Here is a 19,052-nt window from a genome sequence, read left to right on the forward strand (position 1 = left end):
AGTTGATAGAGATCTATTAACTACTTCAGTTTGGCCATCTGTTTGAGGATGACAAGTAGTTGAAAAGAGGAGTTTAGTTCCTAGTCTTGACCACAAGACACGCCAAAAGTGGCTTAGGAACTTTGTATCTCTATCTGAGACTATAGTCCTAGGAAGCCCATGAAGTTTAACCACATCTCTAAAGAAAAGTTTTGCTATGTGGCTTGCATCATCTACTTTGTGGCGTGGAATAAAATGAGCCATTTTACTAAAATGGTCCACTACCACAAAGATAGAATCCATTCCCCTTTGGGTTCTAGGTAAACCTAGCACAAAATCCATGCTAATATCTACCCAAGGGGAAGAAGCAACAGGCAAAGGTGTGTATGTTCCATGAGGCATTACTTTAGACTTAGCTTGTAAACAAGCTAAACATCTAAAACAATGCCTTTGGACATCTTTTCGCATATGGGGCCAATAAAATTTTTCTTTTAGCAAACTAAGGGTTTTATCAACACCAAAGTGCCCCATAAGCCCACCTTCATGACTTTCTTTAATTAATAATTTCCTAATGGATCCTTGGGGTATGCATAACCTTCCTTCTTTGTACAAATACCCCTCAGCCATATAGAAACCATCAAAAGCTTTTTGTTGGCATTTTTTATAATTATCACCAAAATCAAGATCTTCCTCATACAATTCCCTAACATTATCAAATCCAAGGATCTGAGTGCCTAGAGACATAAGCAATGTATGCCTTCTAGATAATGCATCAGCTACAACATTTGATTTTCCTTTCTTGAATTTAATAATATATGGAAATTGTTCAAGGAACTCTAGCCATTTGGCATGCCTCTTGTTTAACTTACCTTGTGTCGCCACCCGCCGAAACGGACATTGGCATTCGCGACGATGGTCGGACTCTTTTTAAGTTTTGAAAAATGATGGATTGTTAGAACGACTTATTCTCAAACTGAGACCTCATCGAGCTAACAATTTTGTTTAAATGACTCTCACCAATCCATGTTAATCCCAAGCGGGACCCTCCATGGATTACTGGTTTTCGCAAAAAGAAGGGTTCTTGGAGTCGCCACCAATGTTTTACTCAAAACATTGGAAAAGGATATAAGGCTATTGATTTTCGCAAATCAACTTCGGCCATTACAACCAGAGTTGGGTAAGGGAGTCGGTTACGTGTGAGGAAGGTGTTAGCACCCCACAACGCCCCTTTCGGGTTCCCTATGACAGATTATTTCATAAATAATAGCGTAAAGTTACTAAATTACCCCCATTTATTAGAAATGATTATAAGTAAAATATTTACATGATGAAAGCTCTAAACATGCAATGCAACAATCAAAAAGCAATAAAAGCGGTAAAAGAAGGGATTTGGAAAGAAACCTTCGAAGCGGGCTTTTATATATTCAAAACGAAGTTTAGGAGGCTTTTTGGCGCTCCTTCCCACTACACGTCCGCTCGCTCCTTTCCCTAAAGATAATTTTTACTATGGAAATCAAAGAGATTTCCCTTCGACTTGTTCGAGTCTCAAGCTAATGGCTCATGACTCAAGAACTTCGTCGGATCGGCTCTCGGAGAGACTTCTAGGGCAAAGAATAGCTCAAAAACCCAAGAATACTCAGCACGAGGGTCCGGAAGTGTGGAAAAAGTGTGTGAGGACGTGCCAATGACGTCCTATTTATAGGATTGAGGCGCAATACGGCCTGGGAGGTCAATACGGCCCGTACTGGGTTTTTGAACTACAGTACGGCCGTGTTGAATTTGGTACGGCCGTACTGAAGTTCAAAAACTTCAGTACGGCCGTATTGATTTCACTACGGCCCGTACTGAGTTTTTGAACTACAGTACGGCCGTATTGAATTTGGTACGGCCCGTACTGAAGTTTTTGAACTACAGTACGGCCGTATTGAATTTGGTACGGCCGTACTGAAGTTCAAAAACTTCAGTACGGCCGTATTGATTTCACTACGGCCGTATTGTAGTTCAAATGGCTCCGTACGGCCGTACTGAACCTCTGGGAGGGCGTATTGGGCTCCAATCCTCACACACCCTTATTCTAAGCTACTCTAAGACTTCTAGACCTACAAAGAATCATCCTAGGGTCTTCCAGGAGTCCTTCCGGCTGACTTTCCTTCGGTCTTTGAGAGTCTTTGAGCTTTATTTCCGACCCGGACAATTTTAGGGGTCTACACCTTGTCCTCTTAAATATTTTAGTGACTCATGGTCACTATGGATGACAAACTCTTTGGACACAAGATAGTGTTCCCAAGTTTGTAAAGCTCTAACCAAGGCATACAACTCTTTATCATAGGTGGGGTAATTGAGGGAGGCACCTTTTAGTTTTTCACTAAAATATGCAATGGGGTGTCCTCCTTGCAATAACACAGCTCCTATGCCAACTCCTGATGCATCACATTCTAGCTCAAAAGTCTTTTCAAAATTGGGTAGAGCTAGTATGGGTGCATTAGTAAGTTGATCTTTAAGAATTTGGAATGCTTGGTCATGCTTTGAAGTCCATTCAAATAAAGTATCTTTTTTAACAAGCTCATTCAAGGGTGAAGCAATGCTAGAGAAGTTAGGCACAAATCTTCTATAAAAACTTGCTAGTCCATGAAAACTCCTAACTTCACTAACATTTTTAGGCTTGGGCCACTCTTGAATAGCTTTGATTTTCTCGGGGTCTTCTTGAACCCCATTTTTGTTTACAATGAACCCTAGGAAAACCACATGATCCACACAAAAGGCACATTTTTCAAGATTTGCAAATAATTGGTTTTCCCTAAGGATCATCATAACTTCTCTAAGATGTCCTAAGTGATCATCTTGAGACCTACTATAGATTAATATGTCATCAAAATAAACAACAAAAAATTTTCCTATACACTCTCTCAAGACATGATTCATAAGCCTCATGAATGTACTTGGTGCATTAATTAAACCAAAAGGCATAACTAACTACTCATACAATCCAAATTTGGTCTTAAAAGCAGTTTTCCACTAATCTCCCTTTTTAATTCTTATTTGGTGATAACCACTTTTAAGATCAATTTTAGAAAATATAGAAGCACCATGTAATTCATCAAGCATATCATCAAGTCTAAGGATTGGGTGCCTGTACTTGATTGTGATATTGTTAATGGCCCTACAATCACAACACATTCTCCATTTTCCATCTTTCTTGGGCACTAACAATACAGGCACAGCACAGGGACTCAAACTCTTTTGCACCCATCCCTTATCCAAAAGTTCTTGGACTTGGTTCTCTATCTCCTTAGTTTCTTGAGGATTTGTCCTATAGGCTGGTCTATTGGGTAGACTAGCCCCAGGCACAAAATCAATTTGATGTTCTATACCCCTAAAAAGAGGAAGTCCCTTTGGACCATCAATAGGGAATACATCATCAAATTCTTTTAATAAATGAGAAACTTGAGGAGGTAGAGAACTAAGCTCAATGGTTAAATTATAACACTTAAGCACACCTCTACAAAGAAGAAGGTAAGAAGGTTTTTCAACAATTAGGGTTTGTTTTAAAGTTTCTTGTTGAATCCCTTCTTTAGATTTCTCTTCCTTTTTTTTTTAATTAAATTTTTTTTTTCTTCTTCTCTTTTCTTTTTCATTTGTACTTGATCCTCTATCACTTGTGAAGGAGACAAAGGATGAAGTACAAATTTCTTTTCTTTATGAGTGAAAGTGATTTCATTGGTAAGGCCATTGTGCATGGTTTTCTTGTCAAATTGTCATGGCCTTCCCAACAAAATATGGCAAGCCTCCATTGGAACTATGTCACAAACCACTTGATCTTCATAGTTACCAATAGAGAACTTGACTTTCACTTGCTTATCAACAATATCGCCATCTTCATTAATCCAATGAAGTTGATATGGTTTCGGATGGGGAATAATAGTAAGACCAAGCTTCTCCACCAACCTTGTGCTACAACAATTGCAACACGACCCACTATCCACAGTGAGAGAACAAGCATTATCAAGAATTTTACACCTTGTGTGGAAAATATTCTCTCTTTGTGAAAGGTGAGACTCATGAGGTTGGTTTCCTAGAAGCCTTCTAATCATTAGAAGTTTACCATCACAAGGATATGCACTTTCAATGGGATGGTCTTCCTCACTTGATTCACTATCACTTGAAGTAGTGGAACTAGATTCATCAACACTACTATAAATGTCTTGCCCTCTCAAAAACATCACCTTTTTATTTGGGCATTGAGAAGCTATATGACCTCTCCCAAGACACTTAAAGCATTTGATATCACTAGTTTTGCTACTAGAAGTAACAATATTTTTATTTTTCTCATTTTCTTTTTCTTTTTCAAGACCTTTGCCAAATTTCTTAGAGGTATCAAATTGACTCTCCCTCTTGTAGTCTTTCTTAACATAAGAGCTAGATTGAGTTTTGCTTTTGAAAGAACCTTTTCTCAAATTTTGTTGTTCCACCCTTATACAAAGTTGGACCAAATCATCAAGGTCCCTATAAGGGAGTAACTCAACCTTATCTCTTATATCAAAATTAAGACCACTCAAAAACCTAGCAATGGTCAATCTTTCCTCCTCCCTTATACTAGCCCTCATGAGATACAATTCCATCTTTTGTCTATACTCCTCAACACTCATACTCTTTTGTTGGAGTCTTTGGAGCTTATCCATAAGCTCCCTACTATAATAAGAAGGAACGTGCCTTCTTCTCATAGCACTCCTGATGGAGGAGGCCCATGGGCTAAGGGCCCAACTACTAGGGCTATGGCAAGGAGAATTCATGAAGAGTGGGCCCAAGCCCAAGAGAAGCCCATTACTCTGTTTTGTTGGGCTTTGACTCAAGCCCAAGTAGTATAGGGTAGTATAGGATTTGGGCCTTAGTGCCTTGTATTTTCCTTGGGCCTTGTATTTCCGGCCTTGTAGTTTAGGATTTTCATTTAGAGGTCATTTACATTTAGGGTTATTTAGGTTGCATGTGAAGTTGCATTAGAATGTAATTAGATTCACATTTGGAGTACATTTCGGCCATATGCAACACATGCACATGGTGTGATCCGAAATGCAAGCCAAATGGAAGCTTAATGACATTCCAAATGAACTTGCACATGGGTGATCCGGTTTAAGCTCCAAAATTTGAATTTTTGAATTCAAATTTTGGGCGCCTAAAGTTAAGTGAACCATACCATGGTTCCACTTAACCTTAGGCTAACCCATGGTTACCTAGACCTAATTTCTCCCTATAAAACACTATGGCCGAGCTTTGTACCTCACTTTTGGATTAATTGAATGAGATTTCTACACATGAAACCTCTCCCTCCGAAAGTCACCTTGGTCACCTTCTCTACCCTCCTTGAGTGCTTCTCTTTGTAGAGCTAGGTCACCTTTTCTTCCTTGGAACTTAACTAGAAGCAAGCTTTGGCCACCTTGAATCTCCTTGGAGCTCCAATCCTTGACGCCTTTTCCAAGGATCCGTGGAGACTTGAAGTTCCTCCTATGTGCATCCAAGTGGAAGCACATCAAGTGGTATCAAGAGCATCTGGTTTTGTCTTCAAGAGATAAGTCTTGATCTTTATCTTTTGTGGTGTGATCCGTGGTTGATTGTTGTCAATTTTGTGTTCATCTTATTTTTTTTGAGTTCTTGTCACATGAGAGTTGCTTCCTTCCTAGATCTAATTTGAGCCTTAAAATTTGATGGATCTAGTTTCTTGTTGCTTGAATGATTCATATATGCGCCTATGTTATATGCTTCCATGAATCATGCTCTCTTCTTGTGCTTAATTAGGAATTTTCTGCCTATTAGCTTTTTGATTTGTTTGAGTCTTCTTGAATTTTATTCGGCCAATGAAAATTGTTTGAGTCTTAATTTTTGTTTTGAATCCATGTTTAGTAAGGTTGTGTAGTTCTTTATATGTTCATCATTCCTAGCATTGCTTGTTGATCCTTTTGAATTTTTTCTTTTGAAAGTTGAATCAATTTTTCTGGATTTGGCCGAGATCCATAAGTGTTTGTATAAGCTCATCAAATTTTGTTTTGAATTGAGTTCATGAACTACTATTAGATCATTAGTAGTTTTCTTAGAATTTTAGGTTTTCCAAATTTTGAAAATGTCTTAAACAATTTGTGTATCCGTGAGTGTTTGATCTTAATGTCTTGGTGTGTGCTGAAAATTTGTGTTACTAATTCAAATTTGAATTTGAATCTTGGAGCCTAAAATCGTGAGCATGTGCCATTCAAAACTACAAGCATGAAAAGCATGTTCCATTTATCTTGAATTTGAATTTTATTTGGCTTGTCATTTGGCAATTATTTTGAATCCGGTTTTGGTGATTCCCTCAAGTGACCGAGACTTATATGAGACATAGAAACTTTATAGTAAAAGGCAACTCCTAAAGATTAAAAAAAAATATAGAAGAAAGATCAAAAGAAATTCAAAACAAAATTGATTAAAATAAAAAAGTGCTAAACCTAATTTGAAAAGCAAAAGCCAATTAAGGAGTTTGAATTCTCAATTGTTTTCTTCTCGGTTTATACTTGTGCTTGAATCATAAAAATTTTCAGTTCTTATATCTTTGAGTGTTTTGGTTTGAGCATCTAATCTAGAACTCATCTTAGGTCAATTCCTTCTTGTTCTAGTCAACTACTTATTTGTGTCACCTAAATTGTCATTTCTTACTCTACTCCTATGTTCCTTATTTCTTCAACTCTCTTTGCTGTTCTTATCATTGTTTATTCATCAAGTGTGGCCTATGTTTGACCTAGCCTATCTTCTTAGAAGCTAGTTCTATAAGGGTCATCAAAAGAAGCCTAAGAAAAGGAAGAGGAAAGGACTTAGGTGGCTCTTGGATTTGACTACTTCAACACATACACCATAAACATTCTTGGCTGGAAAAATTGTGATTGCTGGAATGGAATTTCCGTGAAGATTGGAGGAGAAATCAATTTGAATTGTACTTGAATTTAAAAAAAAAATATACATAAGCATTAGTGACGGATTTTAGAGACCAATTTTTCCTTACTAATTTGAAAATTTTGTTGCAAAATTGGTCACTAATCCATCACTAATTCTTGGTGGCTGTTTTTCTAATTTTTCTTAAGGCCACTTGTTCTTTGTGTTTCACTTTGTTCATATCTTGTATTTGGCCTTTGTAGGAGTGTCTTGGGGGTGTCTTTGGTACACAACCATCTCTCCTTAGGAATAGAATTTTCGTTAGTACTTGGTGGGAGTGGTCCTTGATTGATCTTTGGTATCTCTCAAGCTCTCACCCTAGGACACGTTTAGATAGCTTATTTTTTTCTTGCTTATCTTTTGTTTTAATTGCTTTCCTACGACTAGTATGCCATAGATCATAAAACATCAACAACAAAAAAAATTTCATTAAAGAATTTGGTAGAGATTAACTACAAAGGGGATTAGTAATTTTTACTTGAAGAGACTTGGTTTTTAAGTGGCTCCTAGTAGCTCACCTCCCTCCAAAGTTCAATTTGTATACATAATCCTCCTAGTACTTAGTCTTAACCTAGCATAAAAACAATTGATTTTCAAAGTTCATTCATCAAAAATAATCTTTCACCTATAATGGAAGAATTTTCTACTCCTCATAGTGATACTAATTCAAGTGATAACAAAAATTTTGCTACATTATCACGTGAATTAAGATCACTAAAGCTATGGAAAGAGCAAGAATCACAACAAAGACTTAGAGAAAAATTTGAAAGAGAAGCTCAAATTGCTCTTATGGAGGAGGAGATTCGTCTATTAAAGGAAAAAAAGAAACATCATGGTCAACATAGTTCTTACGTTCATAGTTCCACCATAGGAGAGTCAATACATGATAGCCTAGCCTTAGGGGATCATTATCAACAACCTCCTAGAAGAGTCCATAGGCAACCCAAGACAAGGGAATCTATGGTAGATCTCCCTTATTTTCATGGAAAAGATGATGTGGAGGGGTACCTAGATTGGGAAATGAAGGTAGAACAAATCTTCACTTGCCACCAAGTGAGTGAAGAAAGAAAAGTGTCTTTAGCCACTCTAAGCTTCCAAGGTCATGCCATGTATTGGTGGACCTCACTTGTGAGAGATAGGCGTCTCCATAATGAACCTCCAATTCAATATTGGAATGAGTTAAGGAGTGCCTTGAGGAGGAGGCATATTCCCTCTTACTACACTAGGGAGCTCATCAATAAGCTCCAAAGACTCCATCAAAAAAATATGACTGTGGAAGAATATAGACAAACGATGGAGTTATACATAATGAGGGCTGGCATTAGAGAAGAGGAAAATATTACCATTGCTAGATTTTTGAGTGGGTTATCTTTTGACATAAGAGATAAGGTTGAGCTTCTCCCTTATAGGGATTTGGATGATTTGGTTCAACTTTGTATTAAGGTTGAACAACAAAATTTGAGAAAAGGTTCTAAAGCAAGCTCATACTCATCTTCTTTTTCTAAGGATAACTACAAGAGGGAGGGCAAGAAAAATGATTTTGAAAAAAAGACTACTTTTCCCTCCAAAAATCTAGACAAAGGTAAAGAAAAAGATAAAAAAATAAACACTTCACACACTAGCACAAAGTCTAGTGATATAAAGTGCTTTAAGTGTCTTGGGAGAGGTCACATTGCTTCTCAATGCCCTAATAAGAAAGTGATGATTTTAAGGGGCCAAGACATTTATAGTAGCCATGATGAAGCTACTACTTCTTCATCTTCAAGTGAGGATGAAGAAGAAGCAAGTGAAGGAGAGTCATGTGAGGTCACTTATCCTTACAATGGGGAACTTCTTATGATGAGAAGGGTCCTCAATAACCAACCTAGTGATACACAATTCCAAAGAGAGAACATTTTTCATACAAGATGCAATATTTCCAATAAAGCTTGTTCTCTCATAGTGGATAGTGGATCTTGGTGCAATTGTTGTAGCACTAGGATGGTTGAAAAGTTGGGCTTGACTACCACACCCCACCCAAAACCCTATCAACTTCATTGGCTTAATGATGATGGGGATATGGTGGTCAACCAACAAGTGGAAGTAGAGTTTTCTATTGGGAACTATAATGATAAAGTTAAATGTGATGTAGTTCCCATGGAAGCTTGTCATATTTTACTAGGTAGGCCATGGCAATTTGATAAACAAACTCATCATGATGGCCTAACTAATAAAATAACTTTCACTCACAAGGGTAAGAAATTTGTGCTTCATCCTCTATCACCTTCCCAAGTGATGGAAGATCAAGTACAAATGAAGGCCAAACGTGAGCAAGAAAAAGAAAAACAAAAAATAGTTGAAAAAAAAAAACCTAAAAATTAGGGAAAAAGAGGATTCTAGAGAGACTAGTGTTCCCTCTCTAGAGATAGTTCAAGGAGAGACTTTTGATTCAACACCTTTACATAAAACCTCTCTTTTTCTTGAACCATCTTCTCATATCCTCGTGTGTAGAGGAACACTAACTTGCACTGCCACATCTTCTTTGGAAACTTCTCTACCTCTTGTGGTGAAAAATCTTTTAAAAGAATTTGATGATATATTTCCCAAGGAAGGCCCCATTGGACTTCCTCCTTTTAGGGGAATAGAACATCAAATAGATCTTGTGCCTGGGGCTAGTCTTCCCAATAGACCAGCCTATAGGACTAATCCACAAGAAACCAAAGAGATAGAGAAGCAAGTACAAGAGTTGTTGGAGAATGGTTGGATTCAAAAGAGTCTAAGCCCTTGTGCTGTACCAGTCATCTTGGTGCCAAAAAAAGATGGAAAATGGAGGATGTGTTGTGACTGTAGAGCCATCAACAACATCACCATAAAATATAGGCACCCAATTCCTAGGCTTGATGACATGCTTGATGAATTACATGGGTCATCCATATTTTCCAAGGTAGATCTTAAGAGTGGATATCACCAAATTAGAATCAAGGAAGGTTGTAGACCCCTAAAATTGTCCGGGTCGGAAATAAGACTCAAAGACTCTCGACGACCGAAGGAAAGTCAGCCAGAAGGACTCCTGGAAGACCCTAGGACGATTCTTTGTAGGTCTAGAAGTCTTAGAGTAGCTTAGAATAAGGGTGTGTGAGGATTGGAGCTCAATACGCCCTCCTAGAGGTTCAGTACGGCCGTACTGAGCCATTTGAACTACAATATGGCCATAATGAAATCAATACGGCCGTACTGAAGTTTTTCAACTTCAGTACGGCCGTACTGAATTCAGTACGGCCGTACTGTAGTTCAAAAACTCAGTACGGGCCGTATTGACTCCTTAGGCCGTACTGCGCCTCAATCCTATAAATAGGACGTCATTGGCTCGTCCTTCCACACAATTGGAGCATTTCTCCACCCTCTGGCTGAGTATTCTTGGGTTTTTGAGCTATTCTCTGCCCTAGAAATCTCTCCGAGAGCTGATCCGACTAAGTTCTTGAGTTCACTGTCGCCACCCCGCCGAAACGGACCTTGGCATTCGCGACGATGGTCGGACTCTTTTTAAAGTTTGGAAAGATGGTGGATTGTTAGAGCGACTTATTCTCAAACTGAGACCTCATCGAACTAATAATATTTATTAAATGATTCTCACCAATCTATGTTAATCCCAAGCGGGACCCTCCATAGATTAGCGGTTTTCGTAAAAAGAAGGGTTCTTGGAGTCTCCACCAATATTTTACTCAAAACATTGGAAAAAGATATAAGGCAATTGATTTTCATAAATCAACTTTGGCCATTACAACCAGAGTCGGGTAAGGGAGTCGGTTACGTGCGAGGAAGGTGTTAGCACCTCACAACGCCCCTTTCGGGTTCCCTATGACGGATTATTTCATAAATAACAATGTAAAATTACTATATTACCCCTATTTATTAGAAACGATTATAGATAAAATATTTACATGATGAAAGCTCTAAACATGCAATGCAATAATCAAAAAGCAATAAATAAAAGCAGTAAAGGAAAGGATTTAGAAAGAAACCTTCAAAGCGGGCTTTTATATATTCAAAATGAAGTTTAGAAGGCTTTTTGGCGCTCCTTCCCACTACACGTCCGCTCGCTCCTTTCCCCTAAAGATAATTTTTACTATGGAAATCAAAGAGATTTCCCTTCGACTTGTTCGAATCTCAAGCTAATGGCTCATGACTCAAGAACTTCGTCGGATCGGCTCCCGGAGAGGTTTCTAGGGCAGAGAATAGCTCAAAAACCCAAGAATACTCAGCAGGAGGGTTGAGGAATGTGTAAAAAATGTGGGAGGACGTGCAAATGACGTCCTATTTATAGGATTGAGGCGCAATACGGCCTGGGAGGTCAATACGGCCCGTACTGGGTTTTTGAACTACAGTACGGCCGTATTGAATTTGGTACGGCCGTACTGAAGTTCAAAAACGTCAGTACGGCCGTATTGATTTCACTACGGCCCGTACTGAAGTTTTTTGAACTACAGTACGGCCGTATTGAGTTCACTATGGCCGTATTGCAGTTCAAATGGCTCAGTACGGCCGTACTGAACCTCTAGGAGGGTGTATTGAGCTCCAATCCTCGCACACCCTTATTCTAAGCTACTCTAAGACTTCTAGACCTACAAAGAATCATCCTAGGGTCTTCCAGGAGTCCTTCCGGCTGACTTTCCTTCTGTCTTCGAGAGTCTTTGAGCTTTATTTCCGACCCGGACAATTTTAGGGGTCTACAGCTGCCCCCCCTTTACTTAGTCGAACGGCTTTTTGGTGTACCGGTTGACAAGTAAAGGAGTTGACCCAATTGTCCGGGGAGTAAGCCATCCTTCCGACTTGTAGTGTCTTCCGGTGGGAAAATTGTTGAGTGGCCTCTCCAGGTTGAGTATTAGTCGTCGCCTCTCCAGGCTCGTTGCATACCTCGGTGTTTCTGACAACCTCGGTAGCGTGAGTTTGCCCTCTCCAGGGTCTGCATGCCTCCATGTTTCTGACGATGTTGGCAGTTGCATACCTCCGTGTTTCTGACGACGGGGTAGCTGAGTATTATTCGTCGCCTCTCCAGGCTCGTGCATACCTTGGTGTTTCTGACAACCTCGGTAGCGTGAGTTTGCCCTCTCCAGGGTGTGCATGCCTCCATGTTTCTGACGATGTTGGCAGCTGCGTACCTCCGTGTTTCTGACGACGGGGTAGCTGAGTATTAGTCGTCGCCTCTCCAGGCTCGTGCATACCTTGGTGTTTCTGACAACCTCGGCAGCTGCATACCTCCGTGTTTCTGATGACGGGGTAGCTGAGTATTAGTCGTCGCCTCTCCAGGCTCGTGCATACCTTGGTGTTTCTGACAACCTCGGCAGCTGCATACCTCCGTGTTTCTGACGACGGGGTAGCTGAGTATTAGTCGTCGCCTCTCCAGGCTCGTTGCATACCTCAGTGTTTCTGATCACTTTGGCAGCTTGAGTTTGCCCTCTCCAGGGTCTGCGGTTTGCCCTCCCCAGGGTTGCATACCTCCGTGCTTCTGGTCACTTTGGTAGCGTGAGTTTACCCTCTCCAGGGTTTTGTGATGATTTTGTCTCCACAGTCCACGATGCTGCTTCGACGGTTGTTTTTGATTTTGGTGCCGCTGAGGGCTGGATAACGCAGGGATCCGTCTAGGGGATGTGCAGTTACTCATAGGTTCTTGTGTCCCAACTTTCCATTGCGTAGTTGGTGCCCACTGGGGAAATTCTGATTCCTTGGGGATGCAGACACAAAGATGCTCTTTCTGAGGTGAGCGATGCCTTATGATTGGCTGACGTCCTTTCGACGTTGGTGGAGTATCCCGGTTATCCTTATTCGGGTGACTCTTTTGATTTTCTGGTTTTGTTGCCTCTGCGTAGGCTGTTATCCGCTGGGGGATTCTGTCATTTTGATCTTTTCTGATTTTCCCTTTTCTTTTTTTTCTTTTTTTTTTTTTGAAGGAGTGCCTCTGAGTAGGCGAATGGGGATTGAGGATCTTGTGTATCCCAGAGTATTATTTAGAAAGCCTCTGCAGGCTTAGCTTCACTCGTCGCTTGAGTTGGAAAGCCATCTTCCACTGAGGAAGTCTGAGTCTTTTGACTCGGATGCCCTGTTTGGATGATCATGCTTCCGTTGAGGAATCTTGCTGATCTTGCTCTGATAGCTTTCACTGGGAATTCGGCCCAAGAGTGCAAGCTGAGATATCTCTGGGGAGTATTATTTCGGCAAGCCTCTCCAGGCTCAGTTATTCTGTATTTTCTGAATTTTTCCTTTTCTCTTTTTTTGTCGATTTTGGCTCTTTTTTTTTTTTTTTTTTTTTTCGGCATCGGAGGGATTTCAAACACACTCACAGATAAAGTATGCAGAGGAATGAAGATGTTGTTGATGTACAAAAGAATGGGCCAATACGGGCCGTATTGAATTCAATACGCCCGTATTGGTGTGGACGTTATGGCCAATGCTGCTGTATTCATTTCAGTACGCCCGTATTGAGTTGAAAATTTGTTCATAACCCTAATTTTAGTACGGGCGTACTGAACATGGTACGGGCGCATTGTTTTTTTCTGAAGTTTATTTTTTGTTTTTTTGTTTTTTTGTTTTTTGTTTGTTTTTTCAATAAACAGAGAATAAGTGATCTTCCAGTACACCTATCATCTGTATGCATGTATGCGGTATGATGCACCTAATTCTATTTGATTTATTTTTCAAAAGAATTAACCGATGCGTTTCTTTGCTTGGATTTTTGCCATTCCTCTAGACGGGCTGTGCGCTGCCGATTTCTGTAACCGAGGAATGATGCGTGTTATATCGAGATTGGTGTCATCGACCCAGTGATCCTTCCCTTCCTTTAGAAGACGTGTCAACCCTCCTATTGACCACTATATCTCCATGTTTCCACTAGATTATTCTAAAATCGTTTGGGACAAGAGAAAAGAAGGGAAAGGTATTTTTTGTTCAAAAGCTTGTGTTTTAGAGGGGATTATTATTGTTTTAAAAATGGTTTTTGTAAGAATGGTTGGCCAAGGTAGGCTTATGTGTTTAGGCTTGTTTGATTAAACACTTATGAAGTTAAGGAAGTCTTGTTATTGACGTTGTGATTCGACAACTTAAATAGTTTCCTTGAACCTTTCTTTTTGAATTCAGCTCATGGTACCATCAGGGATTTATTTTCGCTTTTTGATTGTCCTTATTTTTGCCTAAAACACCCCTTTGTGGCGTCTTAGCGGACCTTTGTTTTTGTTCATTTTTGCAACCCTAACTTTTGCCTAGGTCACCCTTTCGTGGGATTCCTAGCAGGTTCTTTGCTCTTATTTTTGCGCAGCCCCCTTTTTGGGTTTCCTGCCGAGCTTTTTTGTTTTTATGATTTTTGTTTTTAAAGGATTTCTTTTTTTATCCATGATGGCACTTGTCGAGGCCAAAGAATGGTGCTCCAAGTTGTCATACACACTTCCACATAGAAATGATGCAGGTTTATTGATATTAAGACAATTTTAACCTCATTCATGCTTATTCAAACAGGGTTAAAATAATGTGGTCTAGAAATTTATTGCAAGCAAGAAAAGAAGCAATAAGAAATAATAAAGAATGATTTTATTATAATTCTAGCGGAAACATGTGCCCTATCGAGGCTCGGGGGTCGGGCTGTCCCTGAGGAGTGATCTCTAATAGTCATCAGGTCTATACATCCCTATCGGAAGGAGGAGAGCACTTGATGACGACGACCGGCCTTGACGCTTGTGAACCGGCCTTCCTAAAGATCTGGCTAAAAGAACGTCGAGAAGGATCTTGGTTCCTCTTCGTCCTTTGATCTTTATCCTCGGATTCTTTATTTTCCTCGGTTTTTTTCTTTTCTTTTTCCTTTCCTTTATTCTTGGGAGCTTTATCGTGAAGATCTTCGGGAGTGTAGATCCTGCCACTCCTAGTCATGCCCCCAAGTCCAGCGATGTTAGAGATATCGCTGTCGGCAGAAGAATGGATGTCGTATATCCATGGCACAGCCTTATTCGATTCGTAGGGAAAAGGTCTTGGAGCAGTGATCTTCAATGGTATCGGACCTTCCCCTTTATTCGTCTTGATTACCAACAACCGAGTTGATGTGCGTTCGCTTGGCGCGGTTGTTGGCTTACATTTGATAACGAACGGCGTGCGATCCATTCTAAACATACGCATCGATTAATCCTTTCTTTTTATTAATGTTATTAATAAATTACTAGGAGGGATGTATGCGAATGAATGACTATGAAATGCAAAGGCAATTGAAAGATTCCATAGATCTCAAAAATTCAATTTATTAATCAAGGAAAGTGTACAACTTGTTATACAATGCTTTGAAGCAATTTTTTACAAAATGAGAAGAGCCGATAGAAACCCACAGGCGGGTTCATGTTTCTTCTCCATTCATCTTCGGCTTCCTCTACATGACGGGCCATTGCCTCAACTTGCGTATGGACTGCTTGGCTCATATCATCACTAATCTTTTGAGCGTCCTTCGCCTTTTGAATGTGGTAGTTGATCATGGCTTGCAGCTCATTAAGCTCGTCTTCGGCTCGATGCTTCTCCTCTTGGAGCTTAGCCATATGTGCTAGTCCTTCCTTTTCCTTCTTGCGAAAATCGGAAAGGCTTGCGGTTTGTTGTTGAGCAACTTCCCGCCATTGCTGCGCATCGGATCGAGTCAAGAGTAAGTCATCCTGCATGTACTTGATCAACTGTGCCTGCCTTGCGTACTCGGCTTCAAGGTGTGCTATCTTTGCGTCAACATCTCGGAGTTGACTACTCGGTTCGACCTTTGGCATTTTGGATGCCCGAGTAGCCTTCTCATTAAGGTTAGCACACTCGTCCTTGAGCCACTCTATCTCATGGTCTTTTTTCTTGCACTGCCTTTGTAGACCGTCAATGGCGAAACTAGATTCTTCGTTTTTCTCTTCAAGAACTCTCATCTGAGCTCCCATGATTTCCAGCTTCTTGGTCAAGGCATCGACTTGTTCTTGTAGCACCCTCCTTGTGACTGCGGTTGCGCAAGAGGTGGATGGTTGGGGCACCCCCCTCTCGCTCCTCCAAATCTCGTAGTCGGTGGAGACGGATACCCGAGGCTTTCCAAGCTCTCGATCTTCCTCGTAATTGCTCTCTCCCATGCTCTAATGACAGCGTGCATGTCCCTCTGATGCTCGGAATCAAAGGAGAAACACAATCCTCCAAGCTCCTCTTTGGTAGGAACAATCTGAGTCCTCATAAGTTGTCTCATAGCCAATCTAGGTGAATAAGCTATGCAACCTCTGAGGCCCATCAAGGGTATGCTTGGGTAACTGCCGCATCTCATCAATACATTGCTCGGACGGAACCAAGGACAAACCCATGTGAAGTGCTCAATGCTCCACTGTTCCATCTCTTCCTTCCATTCGGAAGCATAACGGCGGCATACGGGGATCTTTGAAAAATTCCTCAACGGATCGGGCAAAGTCCCCATGTGACTAGAGGCATAGAAGTGTGTGATGCTCCACACATATAATAAGGAGGTGCAACATCGGATAATCTTCCCTTGCTTCTGCTGAGACATGTTGACAGAAAGCAAGGTGTCGGCAAGAATGGCATCCATAGCGGCATGGTCCACTGTGTTAGCGTGAAAGGGGAATAGGATTGTCCCAAACACAGCTAATGCTAGAGTCTTGTTGAAAGCTGACCAATCTCCCTCACCAGCTAAGGAAGAAAGGTGATCCTCGATCATAGCGAGCTTCCAACCTTTGATACTGCCGTTCCCCACTAAGACAGATGATCGTGATGGTAGTTTGACTTGAGTAGCGACCCTCTCCACGGCCACATAATTACCATGAAAGACATAGACCCCTGCTGATTTGGGCCATCGCAGCATGAGCTCGTACTCCTCGAGAGTAGGAACTAAGTCAAACTGGGGGAACTCGAAGCAATGCAGATCGGGACTCCAAAAGTGAACCAATGCTCTCAGAAAGGCCGGATCCACACATATCTTCATCAAATCGAGGACTCGTCCATATGATTTCTCGAACTCAACACGAGCCTCACGTGGCATCAAAGAACAGAGGTGATCCAACCTCTCAGCGCGGTATAATAAGAAGTCCACTTTCTTCAACTGCCCTTGCATTCCCCTAGATCCCTCCATGATCTACGATAAAAATGCATGATATGAGATGATGGCGTTGAATATGCATGCATTGTGTTTATTCAACTAAGCATTATCATGTTTTCGGGATGCTCCTAAGATGATGCATGATATTGCTTGGTTTGGATAAATATCTTTTTTTCTCTTTCTTGGGTATTTTGTTTTTGTATTTATTTATTTTTTTTGGGTGAAAATGAAAACTACCTATATGAATGTGATGAAGGTAGATGTTAACACCATGTAAGGGAAGATTCTTATTCCTATTTATTTTATTTTTTAAAAGGGAATGTTGTATGTTTAAAGAATGCAATGTATGCTCAAACAATGTCACATAAACAATGCACAAACAATTCACTCATCCACGAACAGTCACGAGCGAATCACGAGGTAGGGGTATCCTGCAGACAAGTGCATATTCAAGGCGGTTCTAACTGTTCTCACCGGTCCAAGGCCCCCAAGGTGCCCCCATTATAGGGACCCAATTCCTCTCGTCGTAAGTCGATGGAAAGCTCCAACGCACTGTCGGACTCGAGTTCATGGTTATCACCTTGAGTGATGTTTTTCGACAACGGTCTACGGGCACCTATAAACCCATTCGACAACCGGTCGTACTAACATCCACTCCCTATGGCTTTCCACTCATGCCCCCGGGTATAGAGGGAACTGTTGTGTGCAAAGGTTTGTGTGCAGTTCATATTTCAAACAATTGCGAAAATTTAAACACGCAACAGTTATTAAAGCCAGCTAGCTAAAACATGTTATCATACAAGTGAGGGGTAATGAAGTAATTTTAAACTATTATTTTAGAAACAATCCATCACTAAATGGGACTGACTCTCGAGGCTTCCCCAGCAGAGTCGCCATCTGTCGCCACCCCGCCGAAACGGACCTTGGCATTCGCGACGATGGTCAGACTCTTTTTAAAGTTTGGAAAGATGGTGGATTGTTAGAGCGACTTATTCTCAAACTGAGACCTCATCGAACTAATAATATTTATTAAATGATTCTCACCAATCTATGTTAATCCCAAGCGGGACCCTCCATAGATTAGCGGTTTTCGTAAAAAGAAGGGTTCTTGGAGTCGCCACCAATATTTTACTCAAAACATTGGAAAAAGATATAAGGCAATTGATTTTCATAAATCAACTTTGGCCATTACAACCAGAGTCGGGTAAGGGAGTCGGTTACGTGCGAGGAAGGTGTTAGCACCTCACAACGCCCCTTTCGAGTTCCCTATGACGGATTATTTCATAAATAACAATGTAAAATTACTAGATTACCCCTATTTATTAGAAACGATTATAGATAAAATATTTACATGATGAAAGCTCTAAACATGCAATGCAATAATCAAAAAGCAATAAATAAAAGCAGTAAAGGAAAGGATTTAGAAAGAAACCTTCGAAGCGGGCTTTTATATATTCAAAATGAAGTTTAGGAGGCTTTTTGGCGCTCCTTCCCACTACACGTCCGCTCGCTCCTTTCCCCTAAAGATAATTTTTACTATGGAAATCAAAGAGATTTCCCTTCGACTTGTTCGAATCTCAAGCTAATGGCTCATGACTCAAGAACTTCGTCGGATCGGCTCCCGGAGAGGTTTCTAGGGCAGAGAATAGCTCAAAAACCCAAGAATACTCAGCAGGAGGGTTGAGGAATGTGTAAAAAGTGTGGGAGGACGTGAAAATGACGTCCTATTTATAGGATTGAGGCGCAATACGGCCTGGGAGGTCAATACGGCCCGTACTGGGTTTTTGAACTACAGTACGGCCGTATTGAATTTGGTACGGCCGTACTGAAGTTCAAAAACTTCAGTACGGCCGTATTGATTTCACTACGGCCCGTACTGAAGTTTTTTGAACTACAGTACGGCCGTATTGAATTTGGTACGGCCGTACTGAAGTTCAAAAACTTCAGTACGGCCGTATTGAGTTCACTACGGCCGTATTGCAGTTCAAATGGCTCAGTACGGCCGTACTGAACCTCTGGGAGGGTGTATTGAGCTCCAATCCTCGCACACCCT

This window comes from Cajanus cajan, chromosome 8 (genome assembly GCF_000230855.2).
Source record: "Cajanus cajan strain Asha chromosome 8, NIPB_CcT2T_4, whole genome shotgun sequence".
Taxonomy (NCBI): Eukaryota; Viridiplantae; Streptophyta; class Magnoliopsida; order Fabales; family Fabaceae; genus Cajanus; species Cajanus cajan.